We start from the raw sequence: 25242 nt of genomic DNA, 5'->3' as shown, positions 1-25242 counted from the left end.
TCTGGTTGGCATATTGATATTCCTTCCTTCTCCAAGATGCAAGCTGACACTGGCACACATAGTTGCAAAGTACCTCGATGCAAAATCTTTTGTGTTTTTTGTTTTTAATGCCAGCTTTTGGGTAGTCATTTTGATATAGAGTTGATTTGCTGTCGCATATGAAGAAAAATCATGCGGAGTGCTTGAAATCCATGAGTTTCGGGCACAATAGCTCAATAAAATATCCCAACCACCACGGTCCATTTTTCTCGGGGGTAAGCAAGGTCAGACTTGATTATGTAGTACTGCTGGGAATGAAGGAAACTGTCTGTTCATGAGAAATGACACTCGGAAGACGTTAGATTGGGCAGTCCTGGACTCGATTTCCTTTGGGGCTATAGTGTCTTACAGGAGAAGCCTGCCATGGACAAAAGTGAACTCAAGAAAGTGACATGTTTCATAAGTTAAAGCGGCATTTGAAGCTGTTGTTTAAAATATATTTTTCCAATATGTGCATCAATACAATCTACACACTGACGAGATTAGATAAGTTGCAGATCCATTCTCCTGTAATCGATCGCTGAAGATTCGGTTGTGGTTCACTAAATGCATCTTGGGTCCTCTTCTGCTGCACTGACAGCCAAAGTTATGTGAGGAAGATCATGTGACCAGGCAGGCACTAGATTCAATTGGTTCACTGATAGAGAGAGGACAGGGCTAAAAAAGATGATGCTGTTTCAGAAGGGGATGTGACTTTGTAAATGGTTGCTATAGGAACAAAAATGCTTGTTACATAAGAATACATAAAAAAATGTATTTTATATATATATATATATATATATATATATATATATATATATATATATATATATATACTCATTTGTATGTCATTTCCCAGAATCCCTTGCTGCAGTGGAAGTGCTGTGTGCTGGGTGATAATGGGGAAAGGCGGGGTTGCAGACATGCAGATGAGCGCGTGTGTGTGTGTATATATTACTCGACCTCTCTGCAGCATTTGACACCGTGGACCACCCTCTTCTCCTTCACATTCTCCATACTCTTGGTATTCGGAACAAAGCTCTATCCTGGATCTCATCCTACCTCTCCCATCGTACTTTTAGTGTCTCTTCTGCTAACACCTCCTCCTCCTCTATTGATCTCTCTGTGGGGGTACCCCAGGGCTCTGTCCTGGGACCTCTTCTCTTTTCTCTGTACACACTCTCTCTAGGTGACCTAATAACATCTTTTGGGTTTAAATATCACTTCTATGCTGACGACACACAAATATACTTTTCAACACCTGACCTTACACCTGCTATACAGACCAAAGTTTCTGAATGTCTCTCTGCTATATCATCCTGGATGGCCCTCCGTCGCCTTAAACTTAACATGGCTAAAACAGAGCTCCTCATACTTCCTCCCAAACCTGGCCCTACTACCTCCTTCCACATTACTGTTGGAACTACGATCATTCACCAAGTAGCCCAAGGACGCTGCCTAGGGGTCACACTCGACTCCTCTCTCAAATTCGCCCCTCACATTCAAAACATTTCTAAAACCTGTCGCTTTTTCCTCCCCAATATAACAAAGATACGCCCTTTCCTCTGTTGCTCGACTGCTAAAACTCTGACTCAGGCCCTCATTCTCTCCCGTCTTGATTACTGTAACCTCCTGCTGTCCGGCCTTCCTGCCTCTCACCTGTCTCCCCTACAATCTATCCTAAATGCTGCTGCCAGAATCACTCTACTCTTTCCTAGATCTGTCTCCGCATCTCCCCTCCTGAAATCCCTCTCCTGGCTTCCGATCAAATCCCGCATCTCATACTCCATTCTTCTCCTCACTTTTAAAGCTTTACACTCTTCTGCCCCTCCTTACATCTCAGCCCTAATTTCTCGCTATGCACCACCCCGACTCTTGCGTTCTGCTCAAGGATGTCTTCTTTCTACCCCCTTTTTATCTAAAGCCCTCTCCCGCCTTAAACCTTTTTCACTGACTGCCCCACACCTCTGGAATGCCCTTCCCCTCAGTACCCGACTAGAACCCTCTCTATCCACCTTTAAGACCCACCTTAAGACACACTTGCTTAAAGAAGCATATGAATAGCACTGTGAACATTCTGAACACATGATACATAAAGCTTGGCCCCCTGCAGACGCACTTACCAGAACTCCCTCCTACTGTCTCTGTACGTTCTCCCTACCTACCAATTAGATTGTAAGCTCCTCGGGGCAGGGACTCCTCTTCCTTAATGTTATGTTTGTCTAAAGCACTTATTCCCATGATCTGTTATTTATATTATCTGTTATTTATTCGATTACCACGTGTATTACTACTGTGAAGCGCTATGTACATTAATGGCGCTATATAAATAAAGACATACAATACAATACAATAATATATATATATATATATATATATATTGCTACAAGTTTTTTTTCTCCTAGTCACACCTGATTTATTAAAAAAAAACACATGTAAGATACTGCTTTAAATGTGTGTGGCCAGCGTGAGCAAGCGCATGCGCTGCGCTTAACTGCTTGGCGAGACAAACAAATTTGATTTGGCTGCTCGCTGATGCGTCACGTGAGCGGTTCGCCCAATGAAGGCACGTCCGCTCAAGCGCACAACTGGCCGACCATGACTCCAACCTAGTGCATGTTTTGCGCGTGACGTCATGCCCGCGCCCACTATAATCGCGGCTTTAGATGCTAGTTGCACTGATAGTTGGTTAACTTTTGTTGACCTGTTATATTGGACTATGTATATATATATATGTATGTGTGTATATATGTATGTGTGATTTTTATACAGAGAGCTTTAGTTGATGCTGTTATCACATGTCTACTCTAATGTTCTACGGGTCTTCACCCTGGCACAACTATCTTATGTATTTGATCCTATGTGTAAAAATAGAATTTGCAGAAGGGTCCCATACAAAATATGACGTGGATGGGATGTTTTTAGAGCGTGATAGACCAAGAAACATTGCCAGTGGGGCAAGATATAAATCATGTCAAACTCTGCACAAGTATATTACTAACGTACACGTAAGATTCAATTTAATTGTTTGTTTGGTCAAATTGCCTAAAAAAGCAAATTTTTATTTTTGTTGGCCCATCGGTGCAATTTCAAGGAAAGTGACTTCAGAGACCGGGAAAAAGCTTGGAGTAGAGCAGGGGTATGCAAACTTCAGCTGCGGCCCCCTTCCCGGGAGCCGCAGCGTTCATGCCCCCTCTCCCAATGGCTCAGCGTCACGTTACCCCATCGCGTCATTTGACACCGTGTTGCCATCGCGACGCTGAACTCCCAGCTTGCAGCAGGTAGTGAGTTATAGAGGCCTCACGCCTCCCCCAGCATTTCATTTAAATGCCGTGGGGAAGAGTGCCGGGCCTCTGTAACCGCTACGCCACCCTAGAAATTCTCCCCCCCCTACCCCAGTTTGCGCACCGCTGGAGTAGTGTGACAGGATACGAAGTATCTTTACTCTTGCTGTCTTTCAAATCACCTTTTCTTTGAGGATGTAACTTAAAGATTTCCTTCTCTTTTTAGACAAGTTCTTCAAGGCATAATATAGTCTAATTGTTGGTATTTGCAGTGTGATAAGAGTGCATAAAGGTTGACTTGTCTTCCCTCACTGTAGCTTTACTGAGAACTTGTGCTTATAGTGATGGCGACGTTGCCTCAAAACAAATGCATTGAATCCGTTGCATGCGCTTATAGTAGGCGCGACGGAGCAACCTAAGGCCGCACTTATAGTGCGCGCGACGTCACCCGTTGCCGCTAGCAAAAGTTGTATTTCGCTTTCCGGCGATGTCGCGGGCGAGCAGGTATTTGATTGGTTCCGAGGCTGTCACATGTGGCGACAGCCTCTGAAAAATCAAACTTGACCGGCTTAAAGAATTTGCGTCGCTTACTATAAGCGCACGCGGTGGTAATACATTTGTTTTGCTGTGACGTCTCGTTGCCGGCACTATAAGCGCAGCCTAAATCTCTAGTCTGTAGAATTTGATTTTTACAGCGACATTCTCACCATGTGACAGGCTATAAAGTGTGTGTGTGTGTGTGTGTGTGTGTGTGTGTGTGTGTACTATATTAACAACTTTAAAATAGTACATTCTTCCGTAAGTAAATTCAGCATACAAACAGAAATTACAACTCCTCTCTGTTTCAGTCTTCCCCCTTGCTCTTGTCTCCACCCCTCTGCCTTCCCCCTTGCTCTTGTCTCCACCCCTCTGCCTTCCCCCTTGCTCTTGTCTCCACCCCTCTGCCTTCCCCCTTGCTCTTGTCTCCACCCCTCTGCCTTCCCCCTTGCCTGATGTCACTCCCCTTGTAGCAAGAGACGTCTCAAACTCAAATTACAACTTTCGGAAACTGGTGACATCATTCGTAGCCGGCACTATAAGCGCAGCCTAAGGCTGGGGCCATAGAGGGGTGAGGATCGGAGGCGGAGGGAGGCGGGGCAGTGACGTTGCTGGGCCAATCACCCGCGACGCACCGACGTCACGGCGCCGTGGCGTTGACGCTACTCCGCGCTGATTGGATGTTTTCAGCCGACAGTGCGCTGAAAAACAGCTTGGCTGTCGGCTGAAAAATCCAGCGCCTGCGGACGCTCGCGTGAGCCCCCTCTCAAGGCATCCTCATTGAGGATGCAGGGGCTCAGCGCGGAGCGTCCGGACGGCTCAGCGCGGCCTGTCCTTCTATGGACTCGGCTTAACTCGGTGCTGGAGATTCACAAGCTTGCATAAAGGGGTTCTTTAATTTAAAGAGGCAATCCAAGTACCTTAAAGCTGCAGTTCAAGCAATATCCTACATGTTTTTTGTTTGTTTTTTGTTTTGTTTTGTTTTTTTTAAGTCAGTTCTGTACTTTTAGCATTAAAAAAAATGTAAGACATTTTTAATGTATTCTAATGTAACAAGCATTTTTGTTCCTATAGCAACCATTTACAAAGTCACTTCCCCTTCTGAAACAGCATCGCCTTTTTGAGCCATGCCCCCTCTAGCAGTGAACCAATTAAATCTAGTGCCTGCCTGGTCACATGATCTTCCTCACAGAGCTTTTACTGTCAGTGCAGCAGAAGATGCATCTAGTGAACACAGAGCCGAATCTTCAGCTATCGATTACAGGAGAATGGATCGATCAGCAACTTAGCTAATGACTTGTCAGTGTCAGTTGTCAGTGTGTAGATTGTATTGATGCACATATTAAAACGACAGCTTGAAATGCAGCTTACAAATGCAAGAGATCTTATTTGTCATTTTAGATTACAAGGGCACAGGCAGCTGCTCTGATGAACCACTAAAACAGGTTTTTGCAAACGCCTCAAGCTGTAGTCTGGACAATTAGTTTAGGTCAAAACAGTTTCATTCCTGACCTGTCAAGGCTTTGGACAGGCCATATTTAACATGACTGGCAGTGGCAGGATCTTTAGTGCTGGGCAAGCAGGGCCTCTGTTAGCATGTGTAGCTCTGCAAGAGGGAATGCTCTTAACCCTCCCCTTTCCTTTATGAACACCAATTGTTTTAACCTGATATGCCTACTTGAAAAGGGCCTAAATAGACATTTCTTATTTGCAGTAAATATAGTGTCTCGAACGGCTGTGAGCGCATGACTTGTATATGCGACAAGGGATAATACACACAGCTAAGTAGCTGACTCGACTTTCACCAACGCAAGGTACCTCAAATGAGTAATATCTACCATCAAATCCGTCATAATATTTCTTAAATCGCTTCCGCCACCACCCAAAGAATTATCAAATATTAATTTACAGCAAGTCTAGCCCCTGTTTATTTAGAAAAATATGCACTTAACGCACACCTGTTGTAGCAAAATGTGTCAAAACTTAAATTATTCTACAAAACGTGCAAGTTCAATTAGAGCCCAAAGAGATGCCTATTAAAGTTTAGTTTTAAGCTACAAAGGTAATACACTGCTTAGGTTACAGGAAAGATTATTACAGGAACATACAGTATAAAATGCAGACATTTTCTTAAAATAAAAAGATAAACCGTATTCCCTATACCGTAACAATATCTGCTTGCTTCAAAAGGTCAATGATTGGAATATGAAAATTCATGTCTCTTGTTGACACAGCACGCATTGGTTAAATTCTAATTCATAATCCCAGATGCAGGGTTTATATTCTAAAACCTTGTTAATTGAAACACACCGAAAACCCAATTTTGGGTGTGTCCTTTCCCACCCCTTTTGTCAATCTCTTGATGACATTTTGACGATTTTAAGGAAAAAACAGGTTTCTTTTAAACACAAAGTTGCCAGAATATATAAAATGTCCCATAATTATTTCTATAATACTTAGAATGATTCCACCTTCACTGTCACGTTTGTATAATTAATATGCACGCATGGATACCACTTGTGCCAATGCTACTTATTGTTTTGTGTGAGAAAACAGATACCTGTCCTTTGCCTCTCCTAATCATGAAGTGTTTGGCATAATTTTATTCGGGTAGTCTAACTGTTACAAATATCTATTTGTTCTTGCGCTTTGCTGTTGGGCTCATGATATTTCACATTTAATAAACTTACAAACCTTTTGGAATATCTATTTAGCCACCTCCTCTAGTGTTTACAGATCCCTGAAGAAATAGGGTCTGGTGGGCACTCGCCTACTGGCTAAATCTAGGAGTGGTGCTAGTGCAGGTGGGATGGTGGTCCACAAGTCCATCCAGACATATGCAGGAGCGGTACTAGTACAGGTTGGATAGTGGTCCGTGAGCCCATCCAGACATATACAGGAGTGGTACTAGTTCGTTGTCCGTGAGGCCATCCAGACATACGCTAAGCGCTATGTACACTAATGGCGCTATATAAATAAATCCATACATATACAGGAACAAGGGGAACTTGCAGCGTTACGTAAGATTGTCAAAGCTACTAGCAAATATATCTATCTCTCACAATGATTCGGTGTTGGGCTACGGCCCCAGTCCTCCCTGCTGCACTGGCGGCACGTGTAGAGACTACAGCCTCAAGCGGTGGTCTGTAGGGGAGATCGCGGGGGGAGGGCACGGCCATGACAGGGCCTATCTGCCCTGCCATTGGCTGCGCATGACCACGATACGGGAAGACAAAATTCTCGTCTTCCCTGCCAACGTATGTGTCACAGGGCTTTGCGCGCTCACACACACCCACTGGGGCCTGCCCCATAGAGGGCTGTGCTGTGGTGGGTAGCACGCGCTGCCGTGACCACCGGGGACTCCGCCTTAGGCTGCGCTTAACGTGACAGCGACGCGATGTTGCGTCAAAACAAGTGCATTGCCGCCGTCGCGTACGCTTATAGTAAGCACAGCGCGACGGCTTGGTCGCGATCGCTGGAAGTCATCTAAATTTGGTATTTCCAGCGACCGCAGCCTGACATCGCCGGCACTATAAGGATACCCTTAGCTTTCGTCGGGTACAAAAAACAGACTTAAGGCTTAACCCAAAACCTTTTTTTTTTTTTCATTTTTCCCCTGTATTACATTGCTCTACCTAATACATTCTTTATTTTTGCTAGCAGATTTGCCAATCTTCTAATTGTGAGTGCTGCAAGTCCCATTGTTCCTGTATATTTGCAGATCCCCTTAAGGAGTCTCTTTCAAGATACAAAAAAAGAGGGGTTTCGTTTATTTCTGTGGTCAGAGAAGAGCTGTGACGCCGGGTTTGCTGAAACCCAGGTTTTGACCTGAGAACCTCCGTCCTATAAAACTAGGCTTGGTCAGTGGTGTGACCGACAAAAACAATTCTTGTTTAAAAAAAAATTGCAATTTAAGATTAACCTCTGGTGTGCCCGGTTGATTAAAATACGTAATACTTTCTGCAATTTCTATTTACATATAGCCTTTGAGAATTATTTTGAGTTTGTTTGAAGTGCCTTTTTCATTATGAATCTAGTTGTCTCGTTTACAGATTGCATACATTCAAAAATAGTTTATTGGCCTGTTGTTCATTTGTCAAAGATGAATCACTTTTTCTCTTGTAAGCATAGAGCAGCAGCACATTGTGTGCTAAGTGCTAGTAATGGGATACTGAGTAAGCAACTTGCCGTTTTTGGCATATGTTCTTGATGGCATAAGAATACATTTGGGTTGTTGCATCATGTTTGCCAGAGTATTGTTTGACCGACCCCAGGTATTTGTAAGGGAAAAGTTATGAATTAGGCGGTACATGGCTGAAATCCAGTGACACATTAAGAACACATTGGGCAAATCTCTAGATGTTCGTTGATTTGTTATTGGTTTCATGCTTCTGTTGCACTAAAAGTGCCTTGGCCACTATCACAAATCAAGCAAATTATCAAGATGAATGTGCAAGCAATGTAAAACAGTCCTAGCTTTGTGTGTATGTTTCATAATTGTAATAGGTGCAACCAGGTATTTTTGCACCTTGGGGCAGTTTCACCAACTGCATTTCTCCCCTCCCCCAACTGATGTTTGAAATTCAATCGGCATATTCTCAAAGCTCCAAGACCGCCGTTCCATGCTTTCTGAGCTGACCCGGAAGCTCGAATGAAGTGAATGGGGCTTCAGTCAGATTGCAAGGAACGTTAATCTTGGAACTTTGAGAATATGCCCCAATGACTCCTACAATAAATGCTATTTGGCGCGCACTGGGCAGCTGCCCCACTTGGCCATCCCTAGTTCCGCCTCTGGGTGAAACAGCCAGCATCGATTTGTTTTATATCTATATTTCAATAAAAGCTGTTGGTTAACCTACATAGAACATTGATTTTCACTTTATATATTTGCTAGTCTCTTTTTTTTTTTTTTTTTTTTTTTTCTTCCCCAATCTGTAAAGTTATGTTTATGCAGACCTGTTTAGTCGCTTCTCAGAATGGACTTCAGGTATGTGATGAGCTCTAGCAGATATTTGTGAACCATTATTGCCCCCCCCCCCTTTTTTTTGTTTTTACATACATTGAATTTAAAGGAAATGATTTATCTATAAACATAGGTGTCAACCCTGTTCCACTGTTTATAGCTACTGTAAATGATCCTTAAAGAGCATTACATAAAAGCAAATTAACAAAGCTTTTTAGATTAGCGTATACATTACAGGCATACCCCGCATTAACGTACGCAATGGGACCGGAGCATGTATGTAAAGCGAAAATGTACTTAAAGTGAAGCACTACCTTTTTCCACTTATCGATGCATGTACTGTACTGCAATCGTCCTATACGTGCATAACTGATGTAAATAAGGCATGTGTAACAGGCTCTATAGTCTCCCCGCTTGCGCACAGCTTCGGTACAGGTAGGGAGACGGTATTGCTGTACAGGATGTGCTGACGGGCGCATGCGTGAGCTGCCGTTTGCCTATTGGGCGCTATGTACTTACTCGCGAGTGTACTTAAAGTGAGTGTCCTTAAAGCGGGGCATGCCTGTATAGCTGAGTAACATATGAAATGCTTTCACATAATTTTATAGCTCAGCATTTTTAATTTAATGGTGTATTTTGTCACTGTGTCAAATGCTGTGGTTACATTAGCTCATGAATGGCTTATCGGTAAAGATTGCTCTAATATAGAGCTAGCAACATAACACAAGCAACAATAGCAGAGTGATCTGAAAATAACCTCATTACTGTTGGCAAAATCTACCACTTCTAGGGCTGCAAGTTTGTTTCCATGTCCAACATTTGTTTTCATTTCTTTGTGGAATGAGGTTATCCATGTTTTTAACGAACATAATTAAGATATTATTGTCGTGTTCCTGAAGTGTATCCATTGCACTGTTTTGGTGAATGTGTTGTGACTAATTATAGATGAGCTCCTATAGTACAATATTTATATATATTTTTTCTTCTTTCCTCCGTATTTAAAAGTTCCATTCAGAGTAATAGATCAGATTTACATTCGGGGTAGTGTATAATTGTACAGAAATCTGATAGACCTTGATTTAGTGCTCAAATACCTATTGTTATGTAAACCTGCTGTATACGATGAATGTAAGCATTTTATACTTCTAAAGGTATTTCTTTTTGAATAATGTCTCTAGTCCTTGTATAATTCAACAATTTTATTTTTGAAGTGAAACTTCCTTAGTGGCACCTCATTCGTGATGGGGCAAAAAAAAATTGTGGAGACAGAAATGAAACGGATGTGACGTCAGTGCTGGCAGTTGAGGCCGGGCTGTGTTCTGGCTCAGCCCGACCCCAACACTGACATCACACCCGCTCCACAAATCAGATGCGGCGGCGATAGCCGCCGGCACCGCTCCTAATCACCCCCCCCCCGAGCCCCACACCCCCCCTCCCCCGAGCCCCACACCCCCCACACACCGTGACATATGCGGCGGCGATAGCCGCTCCTAACGGCCGCTGCCATGCCGCGCAGCCTCTCTCCTCCCTACCTCCGCTTTCCTGCTGACATGCGGCGGCGGCTGTCACGTAAGGTGTGTTAAGGGGTATTTAATTCCCCTCATCCGGCACGGGCTCTGTGGTGCTGCCCGCCGTGGAGTACGCTGCTCCGTGGTGGGATAGCTGAGGCCGAGGCTCCACCCCCTGCCCTGTCACTCCTGCTTTGGTAACGGAGAAGGGGGGTAACGGGACCACGTGTCGCCGGGGGGGGCTGGGAGTCCGCAGCTCCGTGTCCGAAGATCAGCCTGGGGTAGTGGGAGTCGGGAGGAGGGGGGTAGTGGGAGTCGGGAGGAGGGGGGTAACGGGACCACGTGTCGCTGGGGGGGGGCTGGGAGTCCGCAGCTCCGTGTCCGCAGCTCCGCCTGGGGTAGTGAGAGGCGGGAGGAGGGGGGTAACGGGACCACGTGTCGCGGGGGGGGGGGCTGGGAGTCCGCAGCTCCGCCTGGGGTAGTGGGAGGGGGGGAGGAGGAGGGGTGGGGGGCACAACACAGAGAGACATTCACACAACACAGAGAGAGAGACACACACTGACTTACACACACACACACACACACTGACTGACTGACACTGACTGACACACACACAAACTGACTGACACACTCACACACTGACTCACACTCACACACTGACTCACACTCACACACTCACACACTGACTCACGCACACACACACTGACTGACACACGCGCACACACACACTGACTGACACACGCGCACACACACACTGACTGACACACGCGCACACACCGACTGACTGACACACGCGCACACACGCTGACTGACACACGCGCACACACTGACTGACACACACGCACATACATACTCACTGACTGACACATACACTGACTGACACATGTGTGCCGAGCACGCGCGTTATAAGTCAATTTCTGCGACAAAAGTCAAAGAAGTTTCACTTACTATGCGCGTGCACAGCACATACAGCTTTTTTTTTTTCCCCTTATGGCAACATTTAGGAGTCTCATAATTTAAAGGCGCACCCTCTTCCCCTACACCCTTCTCTTCTTTTTTTTTTTAATTTTTTATTTTTTTTAAGGTTGGGTGCTTATTTTGTCACTCTTAGTAAATCAGTATTTCCGGGGCAGGCTCATTCTTCTGGGACAATAGGAGGCTGTAAGGAATCCGCTCCTGGGTTTTGCTGAAACATTTTCCTTACAGAGCCTTGCAGCTTCTAGACGACTCCCCCCTTGTTTCTGCAATTAGACTGCAGCCTGCTTCTTGCTGCCTCCTATGCAGCTCTGCCTCACTGGCTGCCTGTTCTATTTAACTCCTGCCCCGCCCACCAGGAAGTTGCTGAACATAGACTTTCTAGTAACTGTGCTTTCCACAGCACCTCTGTTTGGCCTGCCTTGGCCTTCTTGTCATTGCTCCTAGTTACTGGCAGACTCCGCCGCGGTTACTCCTGCATATCCCTCCTGCAGAGGCCTGCATCGTTGTTCCTGTTACCTGCTGCAATCTCTTGCTTCCAGTGGCCTCCACTACTCACAGCTGTACCCGGCTAGGTAGTGCTGTTTTGTGCTGAAGCACTGGATCCCCTGTTCCTGTTCCTTTCTACGTCGAAGCACCTTCGCTCAAGTGTCCTGTTGCCGAACTCCAGCATGGATGTCGTTTACCCAGTCTTCTCTAATCCTGACCCCAGCTTGTCCACGGATTATCCTGCCTTCTCCAGTCCTGACCCGGCAATGTTTGACCACGGAATTCGCAACCTGGATCCGGCTTCGTGGTCTAAGGTCGGTGTATATCTATCCCCACCTCAGCCCCGTGGTCCGGTCCAGGTTTGTGGTGAACATAATCGTTACAGAGGCTGTGACTGTCATTGGGGTATGACGGCACAACTTCTTATTGTATAGCCACTAGTCATCTAAATTATATTTTTCTGTTTGCCTGCAAATTCAAAGTTAAAGGTTTCTGGAACTAGAGGCTGAAAATAGTGTGGTTTAGTTCCAAAGTGTCTCCCCATAACATTATGCAAGCCCGGGGGGTTGGCACTGTAGGGAAACATTGTGTAACACTGCTTGTTTTCATGCGGGATCTCGTCCATCTCATCACTGGAGGCCAGTTGCAACCCCATGATTGCTACTCCCAAGTCACCTTGCAGGGTTAGAGTTAAGAGACCAATTTCAGCTAAGATGTGTTCAGCCTAGAAATCTCTTCAGTGTTATACAATTATTTCCTTTGAAGAGCTTTAACTATTGTTTTAGAGATGCAAAACATTTCCAATAGATGTTTTTTTTCTGTTTTCCCAAGGGAGTGGAGATGCATCTCTATTGTTTTTAAATTAAATGAGCTTTGTGAGCCATAGCTCAGTTTAGAAAGGCCTAACGAGATCTTGAGTGCTACACTATGAAAAGCCAACTGTAAGAATAACTTGAAAAAGTTCCATAGTGAAATTGGGTTCAGAGAAGTGCCGATTTGTTGTAGTTTGTGACGCTGTTTTGTAATTGATCAACATGAATGAATAGAGTTCTAGACCTGAGGTTTCTAAAGTATTGAAGACACCTTTAGGTTTTGAAAGCTCTGCAGACTACAATTTAAAAAAACCAGTGAAACGATTGTTAAAGGATAGATTCACAAAACAAATATGTATACAATAGAGTAGTGCAGATTGCTACCTTAACATGTTTACTACTAAACTCATCTAAGGCTGGTTCTATAGTGCAGTTTTAGTTGGCTGAGGTGAGTCGGCCATTCTATAATGATGCTGCGCGCACGGCAGGGAGCTTGGAGCGGACCGACAAGGGAGAATGATTTCGCGCCTGTGTGTCTGTGTGTCTAAGTTAAATAAATAAAAAATATTTTTATTACAACTTTTTTTTTATTTAAAAAATATTAATACATAATTCACAATCTCTACACACACACACACACACACACACACACACACACACACACACACACACTTCAATCACAGCATGCAGCACATGCACGCATGTTCGCACATGCGCGCGCACGGCCGCAAACAGTATAGAACGGCCCTAATACAGAAGTTTACTGTTTTGCTTAGGCAAGGGGGTGATAAATGATCTGCTATTGGTTTCTATAGGCTGTCGCACATACTGTAGGAAGAACAAAATGTAAAAAAACAGTGTCCATTTGCTTGACTTCAGAGCCTCCGATGTTGCTCCGCACACATCCCGCAAATAAAGCATACACACTGGAGGTACAATGGCTGTGGCTTTTATTCATATACAGCAAAAGTGGAGGTGCTAACTAACCCTGTCAGAGTGCTCCACAAACAGGTAAGGCCAATGACTCTTAAATCATAGCCCATTAGCTGGAACCATCAAGTCACAGCCGTTCAGCTGACCCCACGTCAGCCGAGAGATGGGCCTGAGGTACTCAAATCACAGAGCCCTGCCCACGCCAATCATGCCGCCACCAGCCATTACTGTAACTGAGCCCTGTCTGGCAAGGTTACCACAGCCAACACCAACGAGGCTATTCAACCCCCTTAAACTAGCCCCGGACCACCATACCTGCTGAAAACTTCCAAACCCTACCTGAAGGAATATTAACCAAGTCAAACGATAATCACCCGCGCAGATGGCACTACATTAATGCCAATGGACTGCTGACTAAGCATCCTTAACCTAAAGCTAGGCACTGGCCGCTAAGCTTACTTGTTGTCTGTTGGGAGATGGATCCCAGGCACTCAAACACACTGAGCCCAGCCCACTCGAGCCAACATCGGAAACCATCCCCGCTTCAGCCAGGACAATCGTAGGGGTGGGAGGAGCAAACACTGCACCAATTCCTGCACACAGCCCAACCAGGCAAGAATTAATCCTCCGCCTGCCACAGTTGTGCCGGCCTGCATGGAGCAGTGAATGAAACTGCACTTATTCACTGCTCCCCTTCTATCCACATTTATTTATCTCTCCTCCCCTCCACCTATGCATGTGCCCATACACTGCACCATTACTTATATACCTCTCCCAACAACTTCTTTACCCCTCAATAAAAAGCACCCATACATCCTCTATTCACACCCTCTATCTACTCCTTCCTGCTGCTCGGGGTCTCCCCTAAGCCTGAACCCAAACATACACACCTTCTCTCACCCACGCCTCCCTGCCATCTCTTCCCCTGTAAATGGTGTTGACCGTCTGATTTAATACTGACTAACCTTAAAACTCGCCTCACAAATCAAGCATCCCAATATCCTGCACTCATGGCTATTGTCCCACACCCACAGTCACTCCTACCAACCGTTGTGGCCAAGCACTGTCATTTACTGCACTTAATCTCTCACCTGCTATCTGTCTCCCATTATACCACTTAAATTGTAAGCTCTTCGGGGCAGAGATTTCCTTTCCTATTGTCTGATTTTACTGCGCTTAATGTATTATTATAATTCCCTGTACTGTATTCTTTGTGAAGCGCCGAGTACACTTTTGGCGCTTATAAATAGACATACAATACTATTGCTGAAATCCCATATGAAAGATTAAACCTGCGACAGTTAAATTCCTGTCTATCCTACCACCGCTGATTTTTGTACTGCAAACTAAATGAATCTGATCAGGCTTTAACTTTACGGTCAGCCGACAATTTGGGAGCTTTAACGTACATTGTTAAAGCTGCAGTCTCACTGAGACCGTTCAAGATCTATTACAAACTGCTGGCTCTGAAGTGGTTGGCTATGTGCTTCTGCCCTTTCTGCCTGCTGAGCTCTTATGCAGGGGCCCTATGTGATCTTACAACTGCACCAATTCTCTAACCCTGCAGCTAAAGTTAAAGTCTTCCTACCATGGTCATGGCAGGCATGCTGAGGACAGCCCATTTTCTAGGGGCCTGCGCATGCTGCGCAATCACTTGGTTCCCTCATGCGGCGAACAGGGTACTAGCCGAGCTCACGCACCCCCATGCTACATTGTTTTGATCATTCCTAATGAAAACAACATGGATTTGTATATTCTGTGGGTTTTTTGTGCTTCTAGTAAATATTTGATTTATAGATAACTGTTAAAACATTTGGTTGACTGCTTTCAATGGTCCTACAAACTAATCTTATTTCCATGACAAAATAGCTTGTTCCAATATTAGAAGACTGTAGCAATGAAGCCTGTCATGTCTGTTCTGTAGACATTGGTAGAGGATATTGGTATTTTGATGAGATGCATGGATTATTCAGTTTCCTTGGATGTAAGTCAAGCTACCAGTCTAATTGGCCTTTCAATATGTATGTGTGCGCTGTGTGCTGCTGAGCAAGGCTTTGTTTTTAGCCTAATCTCTGGTAGTTTGGCAAAAATGTCCACTTATATCACATTAACGGGTCATATCTCTATCCTGATCTCTTCTTGCCCTTATATGGTACTAGCAAGAGGGTAATGCAAACATTGAAGGCCCTTCACTCCTACTACAGGTTCAAATCGACATACAGTAAAAACAAATGCCTTGTATTCTTACCCCCCAAATCGGTGGCATGTATTTCGAAACCCAGGGCCAGCAGTGCAGTAAATGAAGAAGGCCTTTGAAGAGCAGCATGGAGCTTATTGGAAAGAGGGAAAATCTGATTGCTGACATTTTATTAAATTCAGTGTCCTTTTATCTTGGCTTTTTAGTTTTTGCACTATTTCGTATAGACTGCAAAATTCCACTTTTTATTTAGTTTTTGTACTCCAATACTCCCATGTTCGACTCGATAATTTTGCTATGGCATATTGACTTTTAAAAGTTTTAAAAAAAATATATATATATATCATACCTTGAAACCGGAATTAAAATACTTGACTGCTTATTAAATACCGGAGAGCTTACATTTAATGGCAAATGTAATACTTTTTTGCTTGAAACAGCTATAGATTTTCTGTGGCTCAGTTTGCACATCTGCAATGAAACCCTCTTATTTTATGAACTCTTTACAATGATCGGCCTAGAAATAAGGCATTGCGTTATTAGTCGTTAGTTGGTTATTTGATGACAAACCAACTTCGGCAGCGCTTAAACTACACACCACTTTAATGTAGAGGGATAATGTAATCTAGTATGAAAAGTAATTTCCTGATTACTATATTATTCCTGCTCAGTCGTGAGTTCTTGATTGCTGACGTTTCCTGCAATACATTCCACAATTGGTGTGGTTACTTCCAAGCCGGTGTTACAAGTCTAAGTCAAGTGATTAAATATTTTAGTGGTGCAGATTGATGCGTTACTATTATAATTGTATTTTAAAAATACCTCCTGTTTATAGAAATGTCGGGTTTTTTTTATGTTCTGTACTATATCTCGGATATACGGGAATGAACGGTCACAATTTTTCCTGGTAAAATATTTTTTAATCCATTATAAAATTTAAGACCTGTCATTTTTATAATAGTTTTTTGTAAATTGCGTTTATGGATCCTTTTCATGCTTCCTCATTTCCCATCGTTTGTCATGCAACAAATGTATTTGTCCAACATAATTATTGCCGGTTTTAATTTGAACAAATGTTGAAAACAAAACAAAAATAATTACATTAAGCCATAAAATAGGTAATTCCCTAGACTTAACAAAATGGGCATGATTTCAATTTCGGTTCATATACTTACAAATGTATTTATTTTGTTTAAACTCTCTCACGGGACGGTTGCTGTTTTTAAATGATTTAATTGTCATACTGCTTATCGTGTTGCCAATCATCATTCTGCTTTTTAGTTAAATTAGTATAGTGTTTTGTCGTAACATTGAAAGTTTTGCTTCCCAAATGTAAGGTCATAGTACCAAAGGCTAACTGTAAGAACACAAGAATGCATGAGACGGATAAGCATCTAGTGATTTTAACAGACACAATTCCACGTTTCCTATATTATGTGAAAATGTTCAGTGACGACGCTTTACACGTACAAATTAAAAAAAGTGGAAGATGACAAGAAGGCATTGGCAATATACATGGTACAGTATATTGTGCGTCATGCTTTGAGACTAGTTGAGGGAAGACCGATTATCTGGGTAGTTAATTAATTTCAAACATATTAAAACCAAGTGTTGTTTAATACAGTTTGACAATTATTCAGTAAAACAGCGCCTTGTCTCTGAAATAGAGGCACCTTCTAGAGTTTAAGTGTTCTGTGTTTGTCACCTTTCAATTCTAAGTGTATATCATACAAATAATAAAATATATATATATATTTTTAAAACTTGCAAAAATGAATAACATCCCGAAGTTGTGTTGCCATATCCAATGACCGAGAAGGGGAACGATTTTGCTTTGGGGGGGTTACTCAATAGTTTATCATGCATATATCACAAACTTCGGTTGGGAAATCCTTCAGGCGCACACTGCAGAATACGGAGAGAGATTAGAACAGACAGAGCCCAGCTTTCCACCGCGCTTTATTTAGAAGAGCGGTCATGCTCTATGATTTCTTTTCATGGATACCTGAACTGATCAAATCAATTCCGGATTTGTCGCTTTCAGTAGGTTTCTGTAAAGGATACTTGACAAAAAGCCTTGGGAAACTCTGCATATACTATCTGTGTGATATTTTTAGTTGGTTGTAATGTAGGCAGTTCATACGACATGTATGCTCAAGAAACTAGAGCCGGCTCAGAGGAACAAGACTTTTTATTTATTTTTTCTTATTGCCTATATAAATCTTGTTTTTAAAAAATATATATTTATTTGGATTCTCTTTATTTTATTTAACTTTGCATAAGATCTGGGATTTGGATACTTGTTGCACTTTAACGAAGACATTTCCCCTCTCTTTATTTTATTTAACTTTGCATAAGATCTGGGATTTGGATACTTGTTGCACTTTAACGAAGACATTTCCCCCATTTTAGTTTTGATCATAGTTAAATTGTGAGGACAAATTAAATGAAAAAGCAATGGGAATGGTCTGTGTTCTTACAAAATAGTGTATATACCAACCTTATTGCAGCATTCTTTGCTCTGTTTTATATAGATGTGCCCCTTTATAGCCACAAACAATAGCAGTATGTAGTATATATCCTGTGATCTTCCATATACCTTTGCAGCAAAGGTCAATTTATTGCAAGTTGCTAAGTAGGACTGCAACTTGAGGTAGGGCTTATGTCTGAATAATACAGTAGTAATGAATAGTTTCTCCCATCACCTGGCGTAACTGCTTTCTGTACAAATTCAGTTCTATTTGATTTTCATTTTGTGAATACTGTTGCCATTAAAAATGGACAGCTTGTTTGTGTTTTAAAATGTGTCCAGTATCAAACTTCATAAATTGGGTGATTATTGTTAGAAAACTATACATGAGTAGGCATTATACAGAGGCATCTAAAACAAATGTAACACGTGTATAGGAGCCCCCATGGCAGTCGCCATAGCATGTTTACTGATCAGTCACCACTTTTTTTTTTTCCCCTCCAGTTCCAAATATGTGAGCATTATTTATCATTCTTGGATTTATACCTGTTTAAAGCAGCAGTGCCTCATACATTGGCCTGTTTTTAAGTGACTTTTAGCTGTGGTGAACAATTACAACTTTTACAAAAATAACGGTCATGGCTATACTGTACATGCTCCTTTTTTTTTTTTTTTGTTATGGGTGCATTGTTTTATTTAGAGGGTCACAGTTGCACAAGGGTATTTGAGCCAAACTGATCTATTTTTATATAGCTCGGTGAGGAATGGAAATCTGACTCCCATTACTCAGGCTGGTTTGTCACTTCCAGTTTTCCTCTGAGTTTATTCAACAGTAATAGGTCCAATTTGCTTTATGGCTCTTGGGGTAAAAGCTGGAGCGCTAACATTGATATGCTGATTGTTTTAATCTGTTTAATACTTGAGCTTTCCTTAGCTAATTTTATTTAAACTAATTTGCAGTGTATGCAATGCTTCTAATGCTAATATATCCAATAAAAATACCACTTATAAGTGTGATCACATCTCGAAGTCCACAAACCTGCCTTTCCCCATAAACTCTGTATACAAAGTTTCCACTGTAGCCAGGGATTCTGGGTAATGACATGCAAATGAGCTTTCACTTTATGCTTCCCAATTTTTAACATGGACCCCTATAAGCATATGCCTGCCGTATTATGAAGCTTAGCGCAGCATGGGTTAAAGAAATGCTAAGCCAGTAAACCTATTCACAAAAGGCTTTTGGGTCGTAGTGTGAGTGGTTCCGGACTATGCAATGTGAAGTTGGTAGTAGCTACAAAGTGTGTGTGCGTGTGTGTGTGTGTGTGTGTTTTCATTCTGCTAGCTTATTGCTTTAGTTGCATGACTAAAAATGACTAATTTGCCTGAACCCAGAGGTTTCCTTTTACTTGCTAGTTAAGACGACTTGCAATCCATTGCTTTTCTCTTGCCATAAACGGCTTAAATTATTTATAGAACCACATAGCTTGGTGTATGATATGGGTGGTTTATGCCAGCAATATAATAGACTGACTGTGTGTTAAGGGGTTTTGTGAATAACAAACACAGCTAGACATACTCTTTAGGACATGAAGCTGTAATGCACTGAATGTTGCTAAAGTACAATTATATCTTGGTAATTACACATTTGTTTAACAATAAAGAAATCAAACGTACTATCCATGTAAGCTCTGAACCCAACAATATATAGATTTAAAAAACAATTTGTCAAAAAGAGTTCTACTGGGTGTGACCAAATGTATACAACAAAAGGCCCCAATGCCACATCCAAATGACAAAGTATATAGTTAAACTTCTGTTGGTCTTCTCATAAGTATGGGTCATTTTAATTAAACTCTTTAGCCAAAACATTGTAAACCTGCAGCTATGTCATGGCATGACCACCTTTCAGGTCCTAACACCAAATGTGAAAACCCTAAAGAAATCCAAGGAGTTATCTTTATTCATGTTTTGAAGTGACGTTCTGGGGGACAGCTTGCTGTGCCCGCCCTGGTATTAAGCAGCCCAGACACACCAGCCATTGAGCGTGAACACACACACTAACGATATGTCATATCTATATGCAGTATTCGACCACTTTGGCACAAACAGGTTTACTTCAGTTGCAAGTTACAGCTTAAAAATACATATATTGTTTTTATTGGGGTCAGGACCCCGGGCCTGTTTTTCTGTTTTGTCTAAAGGTGCGTTTATCTTAGGGTGACTTGCTCTGGGATTGTAGTGTGATTAAAACCCTAGATGCACAACTCTTTATTTCGTATTCTTTTGATGGGCAATAAGAAGAGCACCAGAGATTAACGTTGGTTGTCATTGATTGCACACTAAAATGTGTGTATATTATGGAGGTCTGGTGACCGTACCCAGAACTAACTACCAGAGGACCTGGGTGTTGTCAAAGGGGACGTTGCATTCCCCTGATATCTCCCCCTTGTAAGTAGTGTAAAAAGGTGACTAACAACCAGTCAGTTTAAGGTCTGTGCTAAAAAATAAAAGATATCTGTGACCTGATGTGATGCACATGAATAAAGTACATATTTCTAGCTGGCACGTTCAACTGTTTCGAGTCCAAAGATGGTGGACTAGTTAAATTACATGTGTGAGTTATCCATTTGTACATGGACGTGTCAAAATAGATATGTAAATGTACATTTCGATCAGCCAAACGCATTGATATTGGTCACAATATTTTAGGAGCTATGGGGATAAAATTTAGTTTCTATAATCGGGCATTTTTTAATTCAAAAGAAACTATTTTCTCTCCCCAAGCCAGAAGGTGGGTTCATTCTGTTCTAAATACAAGGGGATTTAGGATTAAAAAAAACATGCATTTGAGATTAATTTAGGATTTAACAAGAGGTAACGTGTGGTGTTTAATGCCAACAAAACGTGAATTCTCATTTTCCAAACTTCAAAAACCTCTTTGGTTCTCTGTTTTTACCCTGATATTTTATGAAGCAGTGTGCATATATTCTACTGTGTTTCTTGTATAAAAAAAAATCTGTAAACTAAGCACTAATACTTCTGTATATTAAATCTAAAATTTGTAAAGCGCTACGTAAAACTAGCAGCGCTATACAAGAACATATTATAAATTGAATTAGGACTGCTTTGGGCTCTAATTTTAACTTTGCAAGATTTTGAAGAGCGTAACTGCATTTTCAGACGCATTTTTGCTACAATAGATTTGTGTTCATTACATATTTTTCTTGGTAAACCGGGACCAAAGAGACTAAAAGTAGAATTTCATAATTATTTTTGGTGGTGGAAGAGATTTAAGGTTATATTTTGTGAAAGATTGAGGGGAGATATAACAAATTATTGGAGCCCTGCAGGGGATATTGTGTCGGCTAGATGGCTGTGTATTAACCCTTGTCACATACACAAGTCACGTGCTCACACCGGTGTGCTATTCGTGACACATATGTATATTTTTTATTTATACTGTATAGTGCCAAGAATGTATGTAGCGCTTTGCAAATGAGACAATAAGGGGAATTTTAATACAGTAGGTGCAGCAAACATAAATTCAGACACTATAAAAGGAAATTCCTGCCTGGGAGAGCTTATACACACATCACATATTCTTAAATAAATATAAATATTAGTCTCCTCTTAAACTGCGGCTAGGAATAAGAGCAACGTTGTGGTTTTTTTTGTTTTTGTTTGTTTCCCCTCCTCCCCTCCCCCTCCAATACTGCCAGTTGCAAAAATCATATTTTGCCAAAGTAAATTCTAGGCAATCATACTTTTGTTGCGCCCAAGATTCACAGTGAACATTTGGATTAATAAAAAAATGCAGCCAGTGGGTTTCTACTTCAATGCTTCATTGTTTCTCTTCACACTAAAGCATTTTGCCTTTTTTTAACATGCTTTCTTCCCTACAGTATTTGTTGTACAGACACATTTGTTTGATTAGAAAGTTGTGTAGAGTTTTTTTCCTCATGCAGAACGGGGAGCTACCCCTTATGAAAATACAGGTGGTCCACGGTTATCTGACGGAATCTGTTCCACAAACTGCCGTCGGATTGCGACTCCAATGTTGATCCACGTCGGATAATCCGTTCAGATAACGGAACGACACATAACACAGACCACTTGCAATAGACAAAGGAGCAATTCCCATTGGCCGGGTGGTTGGGGTGTGCCACATTAATCTCCGCTCCAGGGAGCCCTTGGTTCCCCAGACACTTACCTGGGAAGAGGCTGCTGGTTACTTCCTGTTTGAAAATATTTTTCTATGGTGAATATTATACGTATTCCTGCTTGTGCAGTATTTAATTGCTTTTCTTAATACCACATAATTTAATATCTTTAGATAAGGATTAATTTTACCTCTGTGGCCATCCCTGTAAATTGAATGCTAATAAAGCCCTGTGTACATCGCTGCTATTCTACTAGTTTTTCAAGGGTCTGGAGAGGAAACATTTTTATGAATGGGAGCATTGTAATATAGTTTGATATACTGTATTTAATATAGAGATTATATCAAAACGTAAGTATCTGTATCGCATTTATATAAAATTGCACTTCACTTTAATGCAATTAGCATGGGCAAGTGCTCTAGTGTACATGGTTACATAGATACAGATTAGCAATGTTTAAATCGGGGCACTACAGATTTTGCAAATACGAATTTATTGAGCCATATTTCCGACGTTTGGGCCGATGCCGGCATCCCTTGAAAAAGGCCGTTGCATCAGCCGAAACGTCAGAAATGAAGCTCAATAAATTCGTTTTTGCAAAATCCGCAGTGTCCCGATTTAAACTTTGTTTTCTGATTCTGGAATATTGACAGGGATTCTCTGAATCAGGAGCACCAGTGACTATATCAATGTATTTTGTGGTGTGCAGCATAGATCTGTTTATATTACACAGATACAGATAACATGTCACTAGTGCTCTGTGCATAAACTTGTTGGTCTCGGTTTCCTCAAGTTTGGTAGATTCTTGTAGTATATTAAAAAGTGAAGTGGTTGTGACTACCATATACACGTAGAACAGGTTTGAAGGTAAGGGCTTTTAGAGCCTGAAACGCGTGGGAGCTTTTTCCTGTTCTGTTATGTCTGCTTTTTTGTTTTTTATGTAGTTCAATAAACATTTTTTACCTTTTCATTCAACTGGTGAGCTGATGGTGCTTCTTTTTGGGACTTTGCTGTTTTGTGCCAATCCTTTTTTGTTTATGTTGAAGGTAAAGTAGTTTGAACGGGTAGCAAAGTTTTATTTATGTTTTTAAGCTGTGGTTTGTGGATTGCGCCTAGAGGTGTGGTAAATTCAGTCATGACTATATTTCTTGTCTTCCACAAGATGAGCACAAATCCTTACATCATATAAGCTTGCATCAGAAGTAGCTTACTGTGATAGTAATTTAAATACAGTGGCTGAAAAAGAAAATGCCAAAAAATCTATAGAACTGACCATCAAACAAGCAAGTTGGGTTTAAGCTTGTTGGGTGCAATATGCAGCTAAAGAATGGCAATGGCATAGTTAATTGAAGTGAGTGTTAAAGCTTTTTTGAGGCTTTACAAATACACTAGCTGAGAGCCCCGGCGTTGCCCGGGATGTTTGTGGTGTAGGTGTGGCATTTGGGTGGGGAGTGGTCCACGCGGCCCATGTGCGGTGGTAGTGCTGCTGTGGCTGTACTGATGGTGATTGTATTGGTGTGCTGATTTGGGAGGGTTTGGTGCTGATGTGAGGGTGCGGATGTGGGTGTGCCGATGGGGGAGGTGCAAAGGTGGCGATGTGTGGGTGCTGATGGTGTTGATGGGGGCTGGGAATGGTGGGGAGGCGAGAATGCCAGTGTGCTGGGGGGGCATACCGGTGTGCTGATGTGGTGGTGCTGGGGTGTGTGTGTGTATACATGTTTGTGTGTATACATGTGTGTGTGTGTGTGTGTGTGTGTGTATACATGTGTGTGTGTGTGTGTATACACGTGTGTGTGTGTATACACATGTGTGTGTGTATACACGTATGTGTGTGTGTATACACATGTGTGTGTGTGTATACACGTGTGTGTATACATTGTGTGTGTGTATATATTGTGTGTGTATATATTGTGTGTGTGTATACGTGTGTGTTTATACACATGTGTGTGTATACATGTTTGTGTGTGTGTATACATGTTTGTGTGTATACATTGTATGTGTGTGTGTGTATACGTGTGTGTGTGTATACATGTGTGTGTGTGTGTATACACGTGTGTGTGTATACACATGTGTGTGTGTGTGTATACACGTATGTGTGTGTGTATACACATGTGTGTGTGTGTATACACGTGTGTGTATACATTGTGTGTGTGTATATATTGTGTGTGTATATATTGTGTGTGTTTATACACATGTGTGTGTATACACGTGTATACATGTTTGTGTGTGTGTATACATGTTTGTGTGTATACATTGTGTGTGTGTGTATACATGTGTATATGTGTATGTGTGTATACATGTGTATGTGTGTATACATGTGTGTGTGTGTGTATATACATGTGTGTGTGTGTGTGTACACGTGTGTGTGTGTACACGTGTGTGTGTGTGTGTACACGTGTGTGTGTACACGTGTGTGTGTGTGTGTGTACACATGTGTGTGTGTACACATGTGTGTGTGTGTACACATGTGTGTGTGTGTGTACACATGTGTGTGTGTGTGTACACATGTGTGTGTGTGTGTACACATGTGTGTGTGTGTGTACACATGTGTGTGTGTGTGTACACATGTGTGTGTGTGTACACATGTGTGTGTATACACATGTGTGTGTGTGTGTGTGTATACACGTGTGTGTGTGTGTGTGTGTGTGTGTATACATGTGTGTGTGTGTGTATACATGTGTGTGTGTGTATACATGTGTGTGTATACATGTGTGTGTATACATGTGTGTGTATACATGTGTGTGTGTATACATTATGTGTATGTATACCTGTGTGTATACGTGTGTGTATGTGTACATGTGTGTGTGTGTATGTCTCCGTGTGTGTGTGTGTATGTCTCCATGTGTGTGTGTGTATGTCTCCATGTGTGTGTGTACGTGTACATGTGTGTGAGTAT

General features: G+C 42.0%; 1 protein-coding gene across 2 annotated transcripts in view; it reads left to right on the top strand.

Annotated features, from left to right (window-relative positions):
* The window catches only part of SLAIN2 (SLAIN motif family member 2), a 54940-nt gene that overhangs the window by 1323 nt on the left and 28375 nt on the right, over nucleotides 1-25242 (top strand). The window lies entirely within an intron of this gene.

The sequence above is a fragment of the Ascaphus truei genome, chromosome 1 (assembly GCF_040206685.1).
Source record: "Ascaphus truei isolate aAscTru1 chromosome 1, aAscTru1.hap1, whole genome shotgun sequence".
NCBI lineage: Eukaryota > Metazoa > Chordata > Amphibia > Anura > Ascaphidae > Ascaphus > Ascaphus truei.
Note: the sequence above shows the minus strand (reverse complement) of the source record. Positions and strands in the feature narration are given on the sequence as shown.